The sequence below is a fragment of the Ambystoma mexicanum genome, chromosome 7q, assembly GCF_040938575.1.
Source record: "Ambystoma mexicanum isolate Mex_15411 chromosome 7q, UKY_AmexF1_1, whole genome shotgun sequence".
Lineage (NCBI taxonomy): Eukaryota > Metazoa > Chordata > Amphibia > Caudata > Ambystomatidae > Ambystoma > Ambystoma mexicanum.
Window position 1 is genome coordinate 523,327,611 of NC_090941.1, and position 14,887 is coordinate 523,342,497.

The window sequence follows — 14,887 nt, forward strand, 5'->3', positions numbered from 1 at the left end:
TTAAAACACTTATGATTATACATCTCCGAAAAAACCCTAATGCTGACCCGATCATTATTTTTAGCTATCTCCCAATCCCTCACATTCCTTTCTTGACAAAATGCTGCAGAATATCATGGCCACTCAACTCTTGACAAACAGTGGGCCCCACAGTTTGCTCCATGGAAATCAATGAAGGTTCTGACCACAGAGAAGTACCGAAACAAATGTCCTTTACACTAAAGACAAAATCCTGAATGGTATAATTATGTTAATCATTTTAGACGCCTCAGATTCATACGATAGAGCCAATCTTTCATTGCCTAGTCAAAGGCTTCAGAATGCTCTGGGGTTAGATGGCGTCACTTTTAAATGGGTCACTGACTACCTATGGTGGTGTACATGCAAATCAAAATCAGTGCCTTCACTTCTCCTATTTCACTGGGCATCAAAGATAAAGCAAACATGATAAGTGTTACTGCATGGCTAGAATGGCATTTTGGGACAGCCAGTCTACCCATGTCTTATTTCTTTATTTATTTGAATTCTTCAAACCGCCACAGGCCCATAGGCCTCAGTGCACACAAATAAAACATGGGAGACCTAGACAAAAGGACAAGTCGGAAGGGGGGTCAGATCAGGGAAGAAAGGCAATTAGCCTGGTGTAAGGATGAAGAGGTACATCTTGGTCTTTTCTTTGAATACTTTTAGAGCCTTGATCATTTTCAGATCAGGCGGGTGGGCATTCCAGGCTGCGGGGGCCATATCCTCAAAGCTTGGGCCACCAAAATTCGCCAACTTGAACCGGGGCTGTAGAAGCAGGGATTGATCATGTGAACGGAGGGTGTTGGAGGGCTGATAGGCCCTGAGGAGGTCAGAGAGGTATGAGGGTGCCTCAAGGTTGCTGCATTTAAAAGGCAATGGTTAACAGCGTGTGGGTGATGTGCTGTTTGACCAGCAGCCAGTGATGTTTGCTTCTCGCAGTGGAGATGTGATTGCGAGTGGTAAGGCCATGGTTCGCACGTACTGCCCCTTTCTGGATAACTTTCAGGGACATAATGTTGGCCTTAGAGGTGCAAAGCAGCAGACTGTTAAAATAGTCTAGGCAAGAGTGTATCAGGGCCATGGCCAGCAACGATATATTGCTGAAGGAGATAAACGGGCAAATGTGATTGAGCAGTTTGATAATGTAACCACTGTGGCATGACATTTATTTCTGGGCATCTTTGATAAAGCAAGCATGATAAATGTTATTACATTGTAGACTGGCATTTTGATGCAGCCCGCCTAGCTATTTCTTACTGTGGCATTTATTGTAACTTTTACTGGGCATCAAGGGTAAAACAAACATGATAAGTGCTAAAACGTGGCTAGACTGGCCGGCATTTTGCAGCCAGTTTGGACATGTTATCTTTTTGTGGCATGTTCTTACGTGGTGATAGTGCCACCAATTGGCAGAGCCAGCATTGGCATATTTTCTTAAAGTATCATTACTGCCATTATGTGCAAAGCAAACATGTTCTTCTATATGAATACTCTTGTTATTCTAGTATAGGCCGTCCCCTATCTAGTCAGGAACTGAGGACAATGTTAATAATGTATACTACAATGTTCATGCCCATATTCTCCACAGAAACTATTTCTCATTTTTATGACATATTTAATAATAACATTCCAGCAAGACACATTTGACAAAACTCACATAAGAACATTAATGAACTTCATGGAGACATTTCTATACATATACCATTAATCCTGTACAAAATGTGTAAACATTACTCAAGAGACACCTACCAAAGTGATTATACATAAGAAATGCATACTGGCAGTAACTTCACAAAGAAGTGCATCGATTCATCTGAATGACATTATAATACCTAACTTAAATTAAACTCCATACAAAAACTCTGACTTAATCAGTCCAGTAGTCTTTGTGCAAATTGAAGACCAGGATTGTTCGACGTTCTATATAAAAATGTTTCGGCGCAATCTCATTCTGATCGCCTTCTTCGGGACCTCGTCTCTTTAGTTACAAGGCATTTTATCTCATTTAGTCAAATTCTTTCTTGGAAAAAATTGTGCTGATATCTTGTTAAGATCGCCTTCTTCAGAACCTTATCTCATTAGTTAAAACAAGTCTATTGTGTTTTTCATCTTCGTAATATCCCCACCAGCCACTTAAAGCTCTTGTTCTAACCTACAAAAGGGAAGACAAGGCAACTATTATAGTTTATTCGTAATTTAATTTACTAAATTCAAATTGATGGTCATGCTGCCAGATACTTAAGACCAACTCACCCTGAGCATGTTGATGTAGCGTGCCCCATGCTAGTAGCAGTGTCCATACTTAAGCAATAAGCCCCGAGATGCAAGGGCATTACCAAGTCAGGTAAACTCCCAGGGCCCATAGTTACAGGCCTGAGCGAAGCGTTATCACGGAATTTTCCTCACAGTGTCAGGGTGAGAAAGACAAAATTAAAATGTCAAACACAATTGCATTCTGGGAGTTGTAGGCTGAGTTAACTTCTTTTGGAACAAATGGTACATGTTTCGTATGAATATGGTGATTTTTTCACAGGTGTGAGCTGTGAAATGACTTCGATTCTTGTTTTTTCTTTATTATAATTTTTTTTAAAAGCTATTTTGCAAAGTGATAGATCACCACAAATCATGATGTAAAGGCTGGTCACATTTGTCATTCTGTCTGTATGTGCACCCATTTTCTTTGTAGCATTTTAAAAATACAATTTCACCACATAACTCGGGCATTCTCAGCAAATATTCTCTATGAGGGCCTGAGAGCGCGCTGTGTCTGTCAGCATTTATGATAATTACACATACTGGGCTTATCACTGCCTTCCCTATGCTGCAGAGCACACACATAGCCATTGTTTCTGCCGCTTTCGTGCTATAAATTCGCACTGCAGCGTCTGTTATGAGGAGGCTCGGGTCCCTTCCTGATTACTAGCAATGCAGCAAAACAAAGGACGCTCATTTTCAGCAACATGAGCCAACTCATTCTCGGAGCAAACAAGGAATGATATTGTCTTTATACGAATCTATTCGACAACAAAATGTCAGCACTTTCAGCAAATGGCTGAAACCACCGTAATGACGTTTATTATTGTAACCATGTAACCTTCAAAGACACTGTGCAACATTCGCCTAGTCAAAAAGCAGGACTGGAACCAATGATGGACTGGTCTTTAGAGAAGTCTGGACATTTCCTGTTGGGCCTCTGTGCCATCATTAGGTGGGGCTATTAGGTCTTATAAGCCAACACGACTGCATTAGACAAATAGGTAGAAACGACATATCAGGAGAGACACACAGCTTGTAGGTATTGTTTTTTTATTTACCCACTGATTGACTGCTCATGCCCATGCTAATCCCTATGGCCGTTTCGACCCAGCTCTTGCCCCACTCTGCCCAAAACACTGCCTCTTTGAACTCACTTTATTAATCCTGAATTCCAAAATTTGCACTAGAAAGTCCTGCCACTGCATTTTCGAAACAGTCTTCTGAGAGTTAATGACTTAATTGAAGCTGTAATCCCACTACTGGTGTAATAAAAATGTCTTAACCAGGGTTGCCTTCAGTTACTCTATTTAGAGTGTGTTTCCTTCACTGAATTCCTGTTTAAAACAAGAATTGTCAAGGCCAGCAGGGTTGATTTGTGTATATGGATTGGGCATTTGCCGGGCACTGCTATTAGAAGCCCAGGTACTCGCACCATTTTGCACCTGCTACCATCAATGGCTAATTAATACTGCTACGGCATTGCCTCGCAAGTACCTTTCCCATGCCTATACAAAGCCCAAACAGTTGGCATTGCTAATGCTTGTTATGGGAAAGGTGTGTATGTATTTGACAAATGGTTTTATCAGGTGTATGTAAAAAACATGAAAAGACAATGAAGAAAATGAAGCAAGTAATGGTTTAGTTGTAGACAGGGAAGGACAAAAATAAGGAGTTGGTCTGAGAAAAAAATACATTTCAAAATTATAAAAACATGTAATTTCCTGAATTATATCGAAATAAACGGACCTTTTACAGGTGTGTGCCTTTTTGTCTCCATTGGGCAAATGCCATGCAGATTTTATATGTATAGTGAGCATCGGTCAGCTGATGCTGGCAAAGACAAGGCGGTCGGAGACAGACTACCCCCTTGGCATCAGTAATGAGAGGAGGTACAAATACAGCAGGGGAAAAGGGAGTCAGGTGCTGCCTGGCAGCCGAGCCCTGAAGACCCTGGCAAAATACACATGTATCAGTTGAGCACACGGTATGTATGTATCAGATTGTTAAAGCACACACCTAGCTGGGAACAAGGGAGTGCTGTACAAAGAGGATATACCCAGGGGTTCACTGGTAAGGTGCAAGGCTAGCAGAGGATCTAGGATGGGTGGACTGTGCAGGGAAGGGGGGAACTCTAAAGGAGGAGAATTAGGTTGGGTAGGTCCCTCCTGAAGTGTAGAATTGAGATGTCAGTCTTCTCTACAGTCGTAGTAGTAAACACTTCATATCCACAGCTTGCATGCTTCTTCAATACTAAGTGTGCCATTTTATGTAGTGTTGGTCCTCCCACCCTACCGCCCAGCACTTAATCTGCAGTAAGCACTTCACACATTATTAATACATTACTAAACGTATGGGTCTTAGTGCTTGAGAATCCTCTTCTCTGGGTGGGCGATACGCCTGTGTGATAGTATATTGCTGGCCATGGCAGCAAAATACCAAACATTAATATCCATTGTGTGATTTCTCTGATAGTATCCTCAGCTGCACACATTCCTGCAGCGTGCCACTATGCCCACTATTTGCAAACCTCTTGCACTTAAAGACACTCCACTGGAGAGTGAAAGGTGGGGTTTGGGGCATGATGTGCATAGTCTACACATTTCATAAAGCAAGAGCTCTTGTAATGTCCCAGAGTCTAGCGCAACTGTTAAATTGGAACCTGTAGACAGTTGCTGGGTGATTATCCATTTCTGCAATGCCCTAGTCATTTTGTTGAATTGAAAAATACAAATATCAAGGCTTTTACACCATGGAAAGAGAAATACACCAACACAGGCTTGTAAAGATTCCCAGAATCTTTATTGCAAAACTGAACAGTTACAAAACAAAGTACACAAATAGCTATTTGGCTGTCAGTACACCACAGAGAATACCAGCAATTCAATGTGGGCAGTGAACAGGAATTACCATCTGGACATCAGCGTATTTATACAGTTTTTTGTAACGATGTCCAGCCTTCTACAGGTTAATCATACATGGGACCAGGGTTCGTGCCAGGTTCATTTCTAATTTGATTGTCTATATGTATCTAGTTCATCTTTGGTTTACACATCAACAAGTCAAAATGGCAACAGTGTATTCTCTAGGCTTAACATTAAGCCGCAGGACCTAGTTTATAGAATTTAGTTAAACAGGAGTTCCCATTCAGTTATTCAAACAACATTGCAGTTAATATATGTTCATGGATCCGTTTCGTTAATACATGTAATCCATTACACACAGGTCAGCAAAGGACAAGGTCTCAGTTCATGACCCTAACAAGTGGCCTGCAGGCAAGTTACATATTAGCTGTAAACAGAGGTCATGACGGCCATGTTCTATTCTGAATGACATCGTCCACCATTTTAACACACAGGGTGAATTTACAGGGAGAGAGAACCTAAAATGGCAGTTTACATTGATTCTAGGGTCAGGACCTTGCAACACGAATTTCCTCACAAGTAGCTTGTTAGCAGCTTGGCGTAGGCCAATATATAATTTCTAGTTTGACAATTTGAACATGTAATTGAGATTACCCCTGCATTTGGCCATGATGGGAAATGCTTTTAGAGCATTTGATGGTGTTTGTAGTCTTATATTTCATTGTTGGGACAACCCCTCTCACCTAGATAGTCAGGGGGTGTTTAGTGTGATATGTCCCTGGGGGGTGCTTTCCCTTGAATTGGATTCTATATGTGACGCAAAATCTGGGGGTGGAGCCGAGACCTCCCTCACAGTGTTCTGGAAAGTGCTTAAAACTACACTTTTCAATTAACACAGCCGGACTCCTCCTCTACTGCCCCCTGCCTCATGCAAATATGTATAAATGTATTCTGTAACTAAGTATGTTGTCTTGTAACAGCGCCTCGATGCCCCAGGGCTGTCGCGTGCCTTTTCTGTAACTAAGTATGCTGTCTTGTAACAGCGCCTCGATGCCTCAGGGCTGTTGCACGCTTTATAAATGTTAATAAATAATAATAAATAAATATCTCAGGGTTTCGGTTTCTCAACTAGTTAGGATAGTGTTCTTATTGGCTGCATATTGCTAGTAAACGATAATGCAAGCCGCTTCAAAGGGAGGCTCACAAGTATGTGTGGTGTGTTCAGAGACGTACCTCAAAGGTGGTTAGGGGTAGCTTCAGGTGTGTGGCAGTGGTGCAGTCATCTGTTGGTTCCAGTGTGTTTTTAAAGAAGGACAGCATGAGCTTGTGTGCGGTTAATAGGGTCTGGCTTGGGGTCAGGGCGCAAAGAGTGTGCAGACCCTTAGTTGAGGGATATTGTTGTACATTTGGTCATCCAGTGAATGGGGAATTCCTCTTAAGATAGGACGTACAGAATTGGCAATGATCTCAGCACCAAGGAGGCCTAGATGCTGCCCATGCAGGTGAGTAAGGATCATATATCTTTGCCCATATATAATTGTTGAGCATCCTTGAGGTTTAGAGAAGAGAAAGGCATGCAAATATAGCACAAAGGAATGGGTGAGGGAATGGTTTTCCCTTACAGTACAGTCATTTTGCTGGTATGAAATGTTGGCTTTGAATATCGCTAAGCTAAAAATGAAGTTATGATCATGGCACTGGACATTAACGAGATAACTGGTGGGAAAACCTAGCCTATACCAGGAAGTCCCCCTTGAACATAGGCTGAGGGGCACCCTGCCAGCTTATTTAAAAAGATTCCAAAAAAAGCATTGGAGATATCAGTTTCTGCATTTGAGGTTAGACTTCATTCCCACACACATTAGGATAGTGATCTGTGTGCCCTTGCCAAATGCAGATTTTGTAGCACAACTGCTTCAATTGAATCTCTAAAACATATTGGCCCTGAATTACAGAACGTTTTGCAATGTGGTTTTGCCATTATAAAATGCTTCTGTGATGTAGGCCCATTGTCTGTTTTTGCTTCAAACTGAGGGATCAGCGCCAATTGTTTTTACAAAAAGCTCTGATGGACTATCGAGTGATCTTGCGGGTTAGGCTTGCATTGGGTGCTCCTACTTCAATAATAATTGGCGCATTGAAAATGCTAAATGAGAGTGGCCCAATTAAGTTATAATATTGGCTTGAGTAGGGTGGTAGATTAAATCTTTAGGGACTAGTTGAGAAATATGAGTCTATTTTTATAATAATCAAGGCTCATTGATTTGTTTTACTTTTCTTCTTTTTCTTTTGATTTTCTCGTTTTTCTTTTATCCCAGCTGGGAAGTTTAATGGGAAGTGTTGTAAATATTTCTGTTTTAACCTCTGTTTTATTCTGAGAAATTGTTGTTCTGATTTCGTGTGGTTTTATATTGTGGAATTGGTTTTTAGAAAGTGTGGTGCAGTAATTAATTTTGATAATGTATTATAATAATGATCTGTGATGACTGTGATGAACTGCTGTGAAAGGTTACTGTTTTAACTGAATCACAATAAAACACGTTTGTGCTTTCCTAATGGGGATAAGGAAATTGGAATCTCTGCAGCATTGGAAGTTATCAACTTGAATAAGGGATTAAAGTTACTCCCTAAAGCAGTTTTGATCAATATTCTTGAAAATAATTAATGTGTTGTGGGGAGGGATGTTGACCATAGGGAGGGCGGGTCCACGTCAGGCCGGGTTTACAACATGGTCAACGGTCAAGACAATGGACTAGTTATCGATTCTAAGATACTTTTTATTTGGCCCGGCACTAGGCTGGTCCTGATGTGGTCCATAACAGTAAAGGGGTTGCCCAAGAACCCGGGACAGCAGGTGTGGGTACTCCAATGTGGTGCTGAGAGAGGGAAAAGCATGTAGCCAGTGTCAACATGCATACAGGAGTCCCCACATGCATGGCCTTGGAGCGCTCCTGTTGACATTTCCTTCTGGATGATCTGTGCACTAGCGCTGTCGCGCGGAGCTACCAGGCAGACCAGCAGGATAAACTCCCACCTGCGATGAGAACTGTGAGACAGGCAACTCTCTCTTCCTAAATATCTTCCTTCCCGAGCCCTTCGCTCATCCGTCTCCAACTCCCTCAGGGTCAGCTGCTTCTCAAAGCAACGAGCTGGGGGTAGATCTCTCTCCGCGGCAGGGGCCTCCCTCTGGAACAGCCTTCCTGCCCCCCTGAAACTTGAGGAGAACCATCTCCGGTTCCGGAAGCACCTCAAAACCTTCCTCTTTGCTTCTGCTTTCTCTCTCCCTCTCCCCTGCTAATTCTTCGCTGAAACTGCACTGAATCTGCAACTGGGCCACTCTCACCGACCTCGGTCCTGGGCCCAGCCACACTCCACTTGCACTGCCTCCCTGGCAACCCCTGCACTGCGGGACTGTCTCTGTATCCCTGCAGCACCCCCTTCCCAGCACTTGTTCTGCACTTACCTTGCACTTGCCACCAGCTGGCCCTTTTATTTATTTATTCTACTTACCTTGTACTGCACTTCCCCCCTCCCCTTCCCCATGCACCTCTCCCTTCCTCCTACCCCTGCACTTGCGCGATCTGAATGACACCTGGCCTAGTAGGATCGTTGTCTGTCTTCCCCTTGTTCCCCCCTCCCTGCCTCGTCGCGCCTTGAAACACTTGTGTATAGGCGCTTTGCCAGACTCCCAAGCTCCAAACCAGTAAAGCTTGCTGTGACTAGATAGCTGCAAACCAGAACCAGAACCCGTGAGATCCAGTCCAATCCCACCGTTCATTGTCCAGTGTGCCTTGCTGATTGCAGAACCAGAGCGCCTTCAGTCCAGTCCGATGTGCTAGCAGAATTCCAGTCCAGAAATCTTTGACCAGATCCCTGACGGGTCCATTCCAAACATTGGTAGTGAGTATCCATAGCATAGGATTGCCTCTAGCATATGTGTTATCCATAAGTCATCCTATCCAAACCCATTCTCTTATTTCCCGAACTGCATTGTTAGAATCTTTTGTCTTACCTGAACTCTTTCAGAGGTATACAACAGTACAGATGCATAGCTGTGGCGGTGCTGCTGGTCTTGTGAGCCTGGAGAGTAGGAGCTAAGGAAGGTGTCTAAATTCCAAGTCAAAAGTGACTTGTCTGAAGGGTTTCCATCCACACCTTGTAAGGGCCCACAATGCAGTGCATGATTAGTATTATTTTGTCAAATGTGTGCAGTCTCAAACTACTGTGTTACCCAACAGAGTACAGAACACACAGAGCAAACACCTGAGCTTCAGATGTGGCTCATGCAAGGTTTTGGGAAAAATGTACTTTGCAGGGAATGGAAGCCTGAACTGCTGCTTGGAAGAAGACAAGCTAGAGCGTTCTAGGCACCATCTTGGGTGTGGCATTTACCAGTATGCTGCCCTACGTAAGGTGACATTTTGAGGAAACTTTGCACGTGAACAGTGCAATTTGCATCATCGGCCACAGAGGGAAGAGATCGAAATCAGGAAGTTACTGTCCTGTTCATTGTGCCCATGATAGGGAAAAACAAAACAAGAGTGAAGCAGGTGGCTCATCAAGAAGCAGGCAGTCAAGGAAAGAGGCCCATTGCATTGCCTGCGACCAGAGATTCCAAAGGTCCTTGGCATGTGCTGAGCTTTAAGTACAATGTTGTATCAGACTTGCATAGTGACCTATACCTTGAATGTCAAATGCAACACCCCCGATTATAGTTGCATGAAGCAGGTAGAAGGGCATAGACAATCTGATAGGTAGTGCAGCAGAGTTATGTTGCTTTGCTTCCACATCACCAAGAAATTACATCCTGCTCTTGTGCCTCTTTTAAGAACACGGGTTGGAAAGAGGGACGATGTTATTTTTTGATCATTATGTGTTACCCTCTCTATAGACATGTGATATGATATGATATTTCGTTTATAACGCGGCTGCACAGAAGTGTTTCTAGGTGCAACAAGAAAAGGGGGGAAGACAGAGTGTGGACCAGACAGCAATCTTACTAGGCCTTGTGTAATTCAGATCGTGCAAGGGCGACAGCGAAAAAGTGCAGGGGGAAGGGAGAGGGGGGAAGTGCACTCAGGGCAGAATTGCTCTGAGTGAGTGCAGCCAGGGCAGTGCAGCTCTGTGTAAGTGCTAGGAGGCAGGGGGCTGTAGAGGTTACAGTTAGAGCCCCAGAGGCAGTGCAGTGGAGACTGATCATGGAGGAGCCTCGTACCCACTGAGACTCTGAGGGTAGCCAAGCAACCAGTCAGCGCAGCAGGCAGGTGGGTGAGTAAGGGGGGTGGGGGGGGAGAGAGAGAGAGAGAGAGAGAGAGAGAGAGAGAGAGAGAGAGAGAGAGAGAGAGAGAGAGAGAGAGAGAGAGAGAGAGAGAGAGAGAGAGAGAGAGAGAGAGAGAGAGAGAGAGAGAGAGAGAGAGAGAGAGAGAGAGAGAGAGAGAGAGAGAGAGAGAGAGAGAGAGAGAGAGAATTGTACGGCTTCCAGAATTTAGGGTGGTCCGGCTCAAGTTTGAGATAGGCAGGGAGGACATTCCAGAGCGAGGCACCTGATGAGAAGAGAGATCTACCCTTCAATCTTTGCCTGGAGAAGCGTCTGACCCTCAGAGAGTTGGAGGTAGCTGAGCGAAGAGCTTGAGAAAGAAGGTGTTTTGGAAGACTGCGTTGGAAGTATTGCGGGCCCCGGCCCCAGAAAGCTTTGTATATGCAATATGCAACATACTTAAATGCAGTAGAAAGAAGAGGCTTGTTCAAAAAGTGCATTGAGATTTGTGCAGCACTTTTTGAACTAGCCTGTGATGTGTGCTGCAAAAGGTGTGTTGAACATTGCTTATTGCACAGGGAATAAGCTTAAACATGTTGTGCATAGGCCCTCTTTCACAGAGCTTTTTCCAATGGGGTTTTGCCATTATAAAACGCTTCTGTGAATCAAGCCCTTAGATTTTTAGGTTGCTCTTTTGCCCTGATTTCTTCCAACAGCACCTGAAGCGTGCAGTTGCTGGAATGGAGTAAAACATAGGCTGCCCCGCACTCAAATTATGCCTGGCCATTCGATTGGTAACGGTCAACCTGTCGAACGATCACCTTGGACCCCATAGCGATTACTTTGGCGCAATACAATATATATTTATTTTTATTTATTCATAACGTTTTTTATAGTGCAGACCAGACCCTGTAAGACGTTAGGAGCTCCTTTCAATTAATGTCAGTAAAACAGTCTTTGGATTCCATACGTTTCTGTTTAGGTGATCACAAACCAGCAAAATGACAAAATGCAGAAATATCGTGGGGGGGGGCGGGCGCAGAGGGGGGTGACTTGCCTTCGAGCCGTGGGTGATCCACCGAAAGAGGATATGGAACACTGAGGTGATGGAACGGGAATTAGGTGATTGGTCGAGCGGCGCCAAAGGGAGCTTATATCTATCTTTCTTTTGGGTTCAGTACAAGCAAAAAACATGGAGTTGGCAGGGGTGTCTTAGTTGTGAGGTAACCGTACTGGGAAAGCCATGCGTTATTACACTACTGGTAAGGGGCTCGGCAGCCTTCTTACTCGACCTTTGCAAGGGGTCGCTTGCTATGCCCAGCACTGCTATTTCAGAACACATCTCATACAGGTTCCAATAGACATACTGGGCCTGATTCATTGAATATTTAACTGGTTCAAAGTGAATGTGCACTACTGAAAAGTGACTTTGCACTGCCGACACAAACCCTGATTCATGGAACCATGCGGTGTATTTTTGCCAGGCAAAGTCATTTTGTACTGCAAAAATGACTATGCACTGACTTTGCACTGCAAAAATACAAATACAAATACCGTTGGGTCTGGTGCGCATTATAAATAAATAAACAAACAAACAAACAAACAGACTTAGCAATTTGAGTTGTGTGTGTGTGTGGCTAAGCATGTTGATGTGACATGTCTGAATTGTGGCTTGCTGTCATTATTTATTTATTTTTATTTATTTGCATTTGTATAGCACACTTGCAGCCCAGGGGCATCGAGGCGCTGTTACAAGAAGTTGTTGGACTTATGATTCAGAGAGTATACAGTGTCCAGAGGTCTCTTGGTTACACAAATAGAGGCAAAGATACACAGGATGCATGATAGGAATTATACAGATACAAAGTGATGTAGGGGGCAGTAGATCGTTGTTGTCTGTGGTAGATGTGTTGGAATGCATACAAGAGACACATGTGCCTGGACATGACCGAGTCATGTGATACTGTGATGCATGCCAGTCGTTAAAGGCAATAGACTGATTCACAAAGAATAATGCAACACAAAATTTGAAGAGGATGCACCTTTTTCAATTGCATGCTTCTGGGACAAGCTAAAGTTATGATCAACACATTTCCCATGGGCTGTGCTCCAGTACCGGTGATGTGTTGGTGGTCACCCTTCAACACATTAGTCTCGGGTGCCCCTTCACTTACAGCAAAAAAAAGGTTTTGTCAATTGGGCCCAATGGGTTGCCAGTTGGTTGTCCTTTGGCTTTTGAGTGCTTCGGTGTGTGATGGGAGCAAAGGCAACATGCACAAAGAGGTTGTTGGAGGAAACATGCATAGAGGACCGTTGCAATGTATGTCTGGTGGTGAAGCAAAAGGCTACTAGTGGCTTGGTCTTTAACAGTGTGTTGATTGTGGGTAAAGTGAGGGGTTGCTGCAAAGGAATATGCAGGGAATTGATTGATGCAGGAGGGGCATGAATTCAATGTTTAATCTGGTAAAAGATTGCAAATGGTGGCATAGTGCATGTGGGGTGCTGCATGTAACACAATGCCAGTAGGTTGGCTGTTGTCACTGCAGAGGCTGTGATGCATGCAATGGGGGGTTTTACCAGGGGGACAAGTATGATAGCTCAGTATATTAAATGTGTTGGAGAGCGGGTTGGATTTGGTGGGTGTGATTCCGGCAATGGGAAATGCAAAAGGAGATGGGGTATTCTTTGTCATTTCTTTCATACCGTCTCACAATTTGGCTGTTTTAGTCTCCCATAGTGAATGTGGCAGTAGGAATGGTAAGGGGCTGGAGGTTTACGATAACTGTCTTTTATTGTTGAGGAGCACCCCCCTGTGGGTGGTGTAGAGACCACATTGCTTTTGTTTGAGTTTTCCCACGGTGGCCCACTTTTCTTGTGTAAAGGTGGTGATCTGTGCAGTGGAAGTGCAAGCATGTTCATGCTATCAGTAATGCCATGTGCCCAGGGATGGTGCAATTATACACACAACGGTGTTTCAAAGTTTGAGGCTTCTACTGAGATTAAGGTCCTTTTGTGAAGTTTTGTGGAAATGGGGATAGTAAAAAGGTTAGTCAGAGAGAATCAGAATGTGTATTTGTGACAATAACTACACAGTTTGGATAACTGAAATTCTTGTCTTACTCATTATGTGTGTGAACTAGAGTGCTTGAAATCTGCTGTGAGGAATTCAACCAACCTCATGGTGAGCATGCACTCGCCTGGGCTATTTGAAATTTCTAATTAAATGGGATGATGGTAGACCTACTTCAGGAAAATATGTGGGGCTGATCCACACACATTTTCCTATGCTCACAACATGACAAAGCATAGGCCCATGTATTCCGGGCTGGACAACGCCTACAGGCACCATCTGCCCCTGTCATATTGAGTTGGAATGTGACAGCCGAGGAGTGCACAAATTCATCACCAGGAAAGGGGAGAACCAACATTCCCTCTGCCATGGTCAGCCTGATTAACTGAGAAAGGCTTGATGGATCCGTCCTGCTCTTTTGTTAGGCCCTGCAGCAGGTGGCAGCGATTATCATACCAACAGGGGTACTTCAAACAGGCCCACACAGGGCCTGGCTGCAGAGGACAACAAAGGATGCAGGAAACCCAACAACCTTTCATATGGAACTGTGTCAACCTGAAGCCAGCTCCCGCCTCTCAGTATCGGTGGCAGTGAACGGCCATGTCTGGGTCTGTTGTTTACAGGATGCCGCCTCTCTAGTGGGATCCCATTCATAAGGTACGAGACTGTGGTTTACAGGAGTCAGAGATTCTGGTATCACTGCAGCTTCAAGGGAGACCTGCCACTTTAACAGGGACCACACAGGGAGGGACATATACCAGAGAGACTCTTTGAACACAACAGACAGGAAGATTGGTGAGATGTAGTATGATATGATATGATAAGGCATTTATAATGCTCCTATACACAAGTGTTTGAAGGCGTGATGAGGCAAGGGAGGGGAACAGAGGAAGACAGAGACAATGATCTTACTAGGCCAGGTGACATTGAGATTGCGCAAGTGCAGGGGAGGGGGGAAAGGGAAAGTGCGGGGGGAAGGTGGAGGGAGCAGTGCAGCACATTGAATCAACAGTAATAAATAAATAAAACAATAGGAAAAAAGCGCAGCCAGCTTGTGGCAAGTGCAGGGGTAAGTGCAGACATCAAGTGTCAAGAGCTGGTGGGGACTGTAGGGATACATAAACAGCCCCCAAGTGCAGGGGTTGCCCAGGAGGCGGTGCAGGTGTGCAGCTAGTGGGGGAAGGTACCTGGGCCTGAGATCAGAAGGTAACCAGGTGACCAGTGCAGATTCAGTCAGGAGTTCAACAGGGGAGAGGAGGAGAGAACGCAGAAGCAAAGAGGAAGGTCTTGAGGTGCTTCCGGAACCAGAGATGGTTCTCCTCAAGTTTTAGGGAGGCAGGGAGGTTGTTCCAAAGGGAGGCCCCAGCGAAGAAAGAGATCTAGCACAATTTCATTGCTTGTAGAAGCGACTGACCCTGA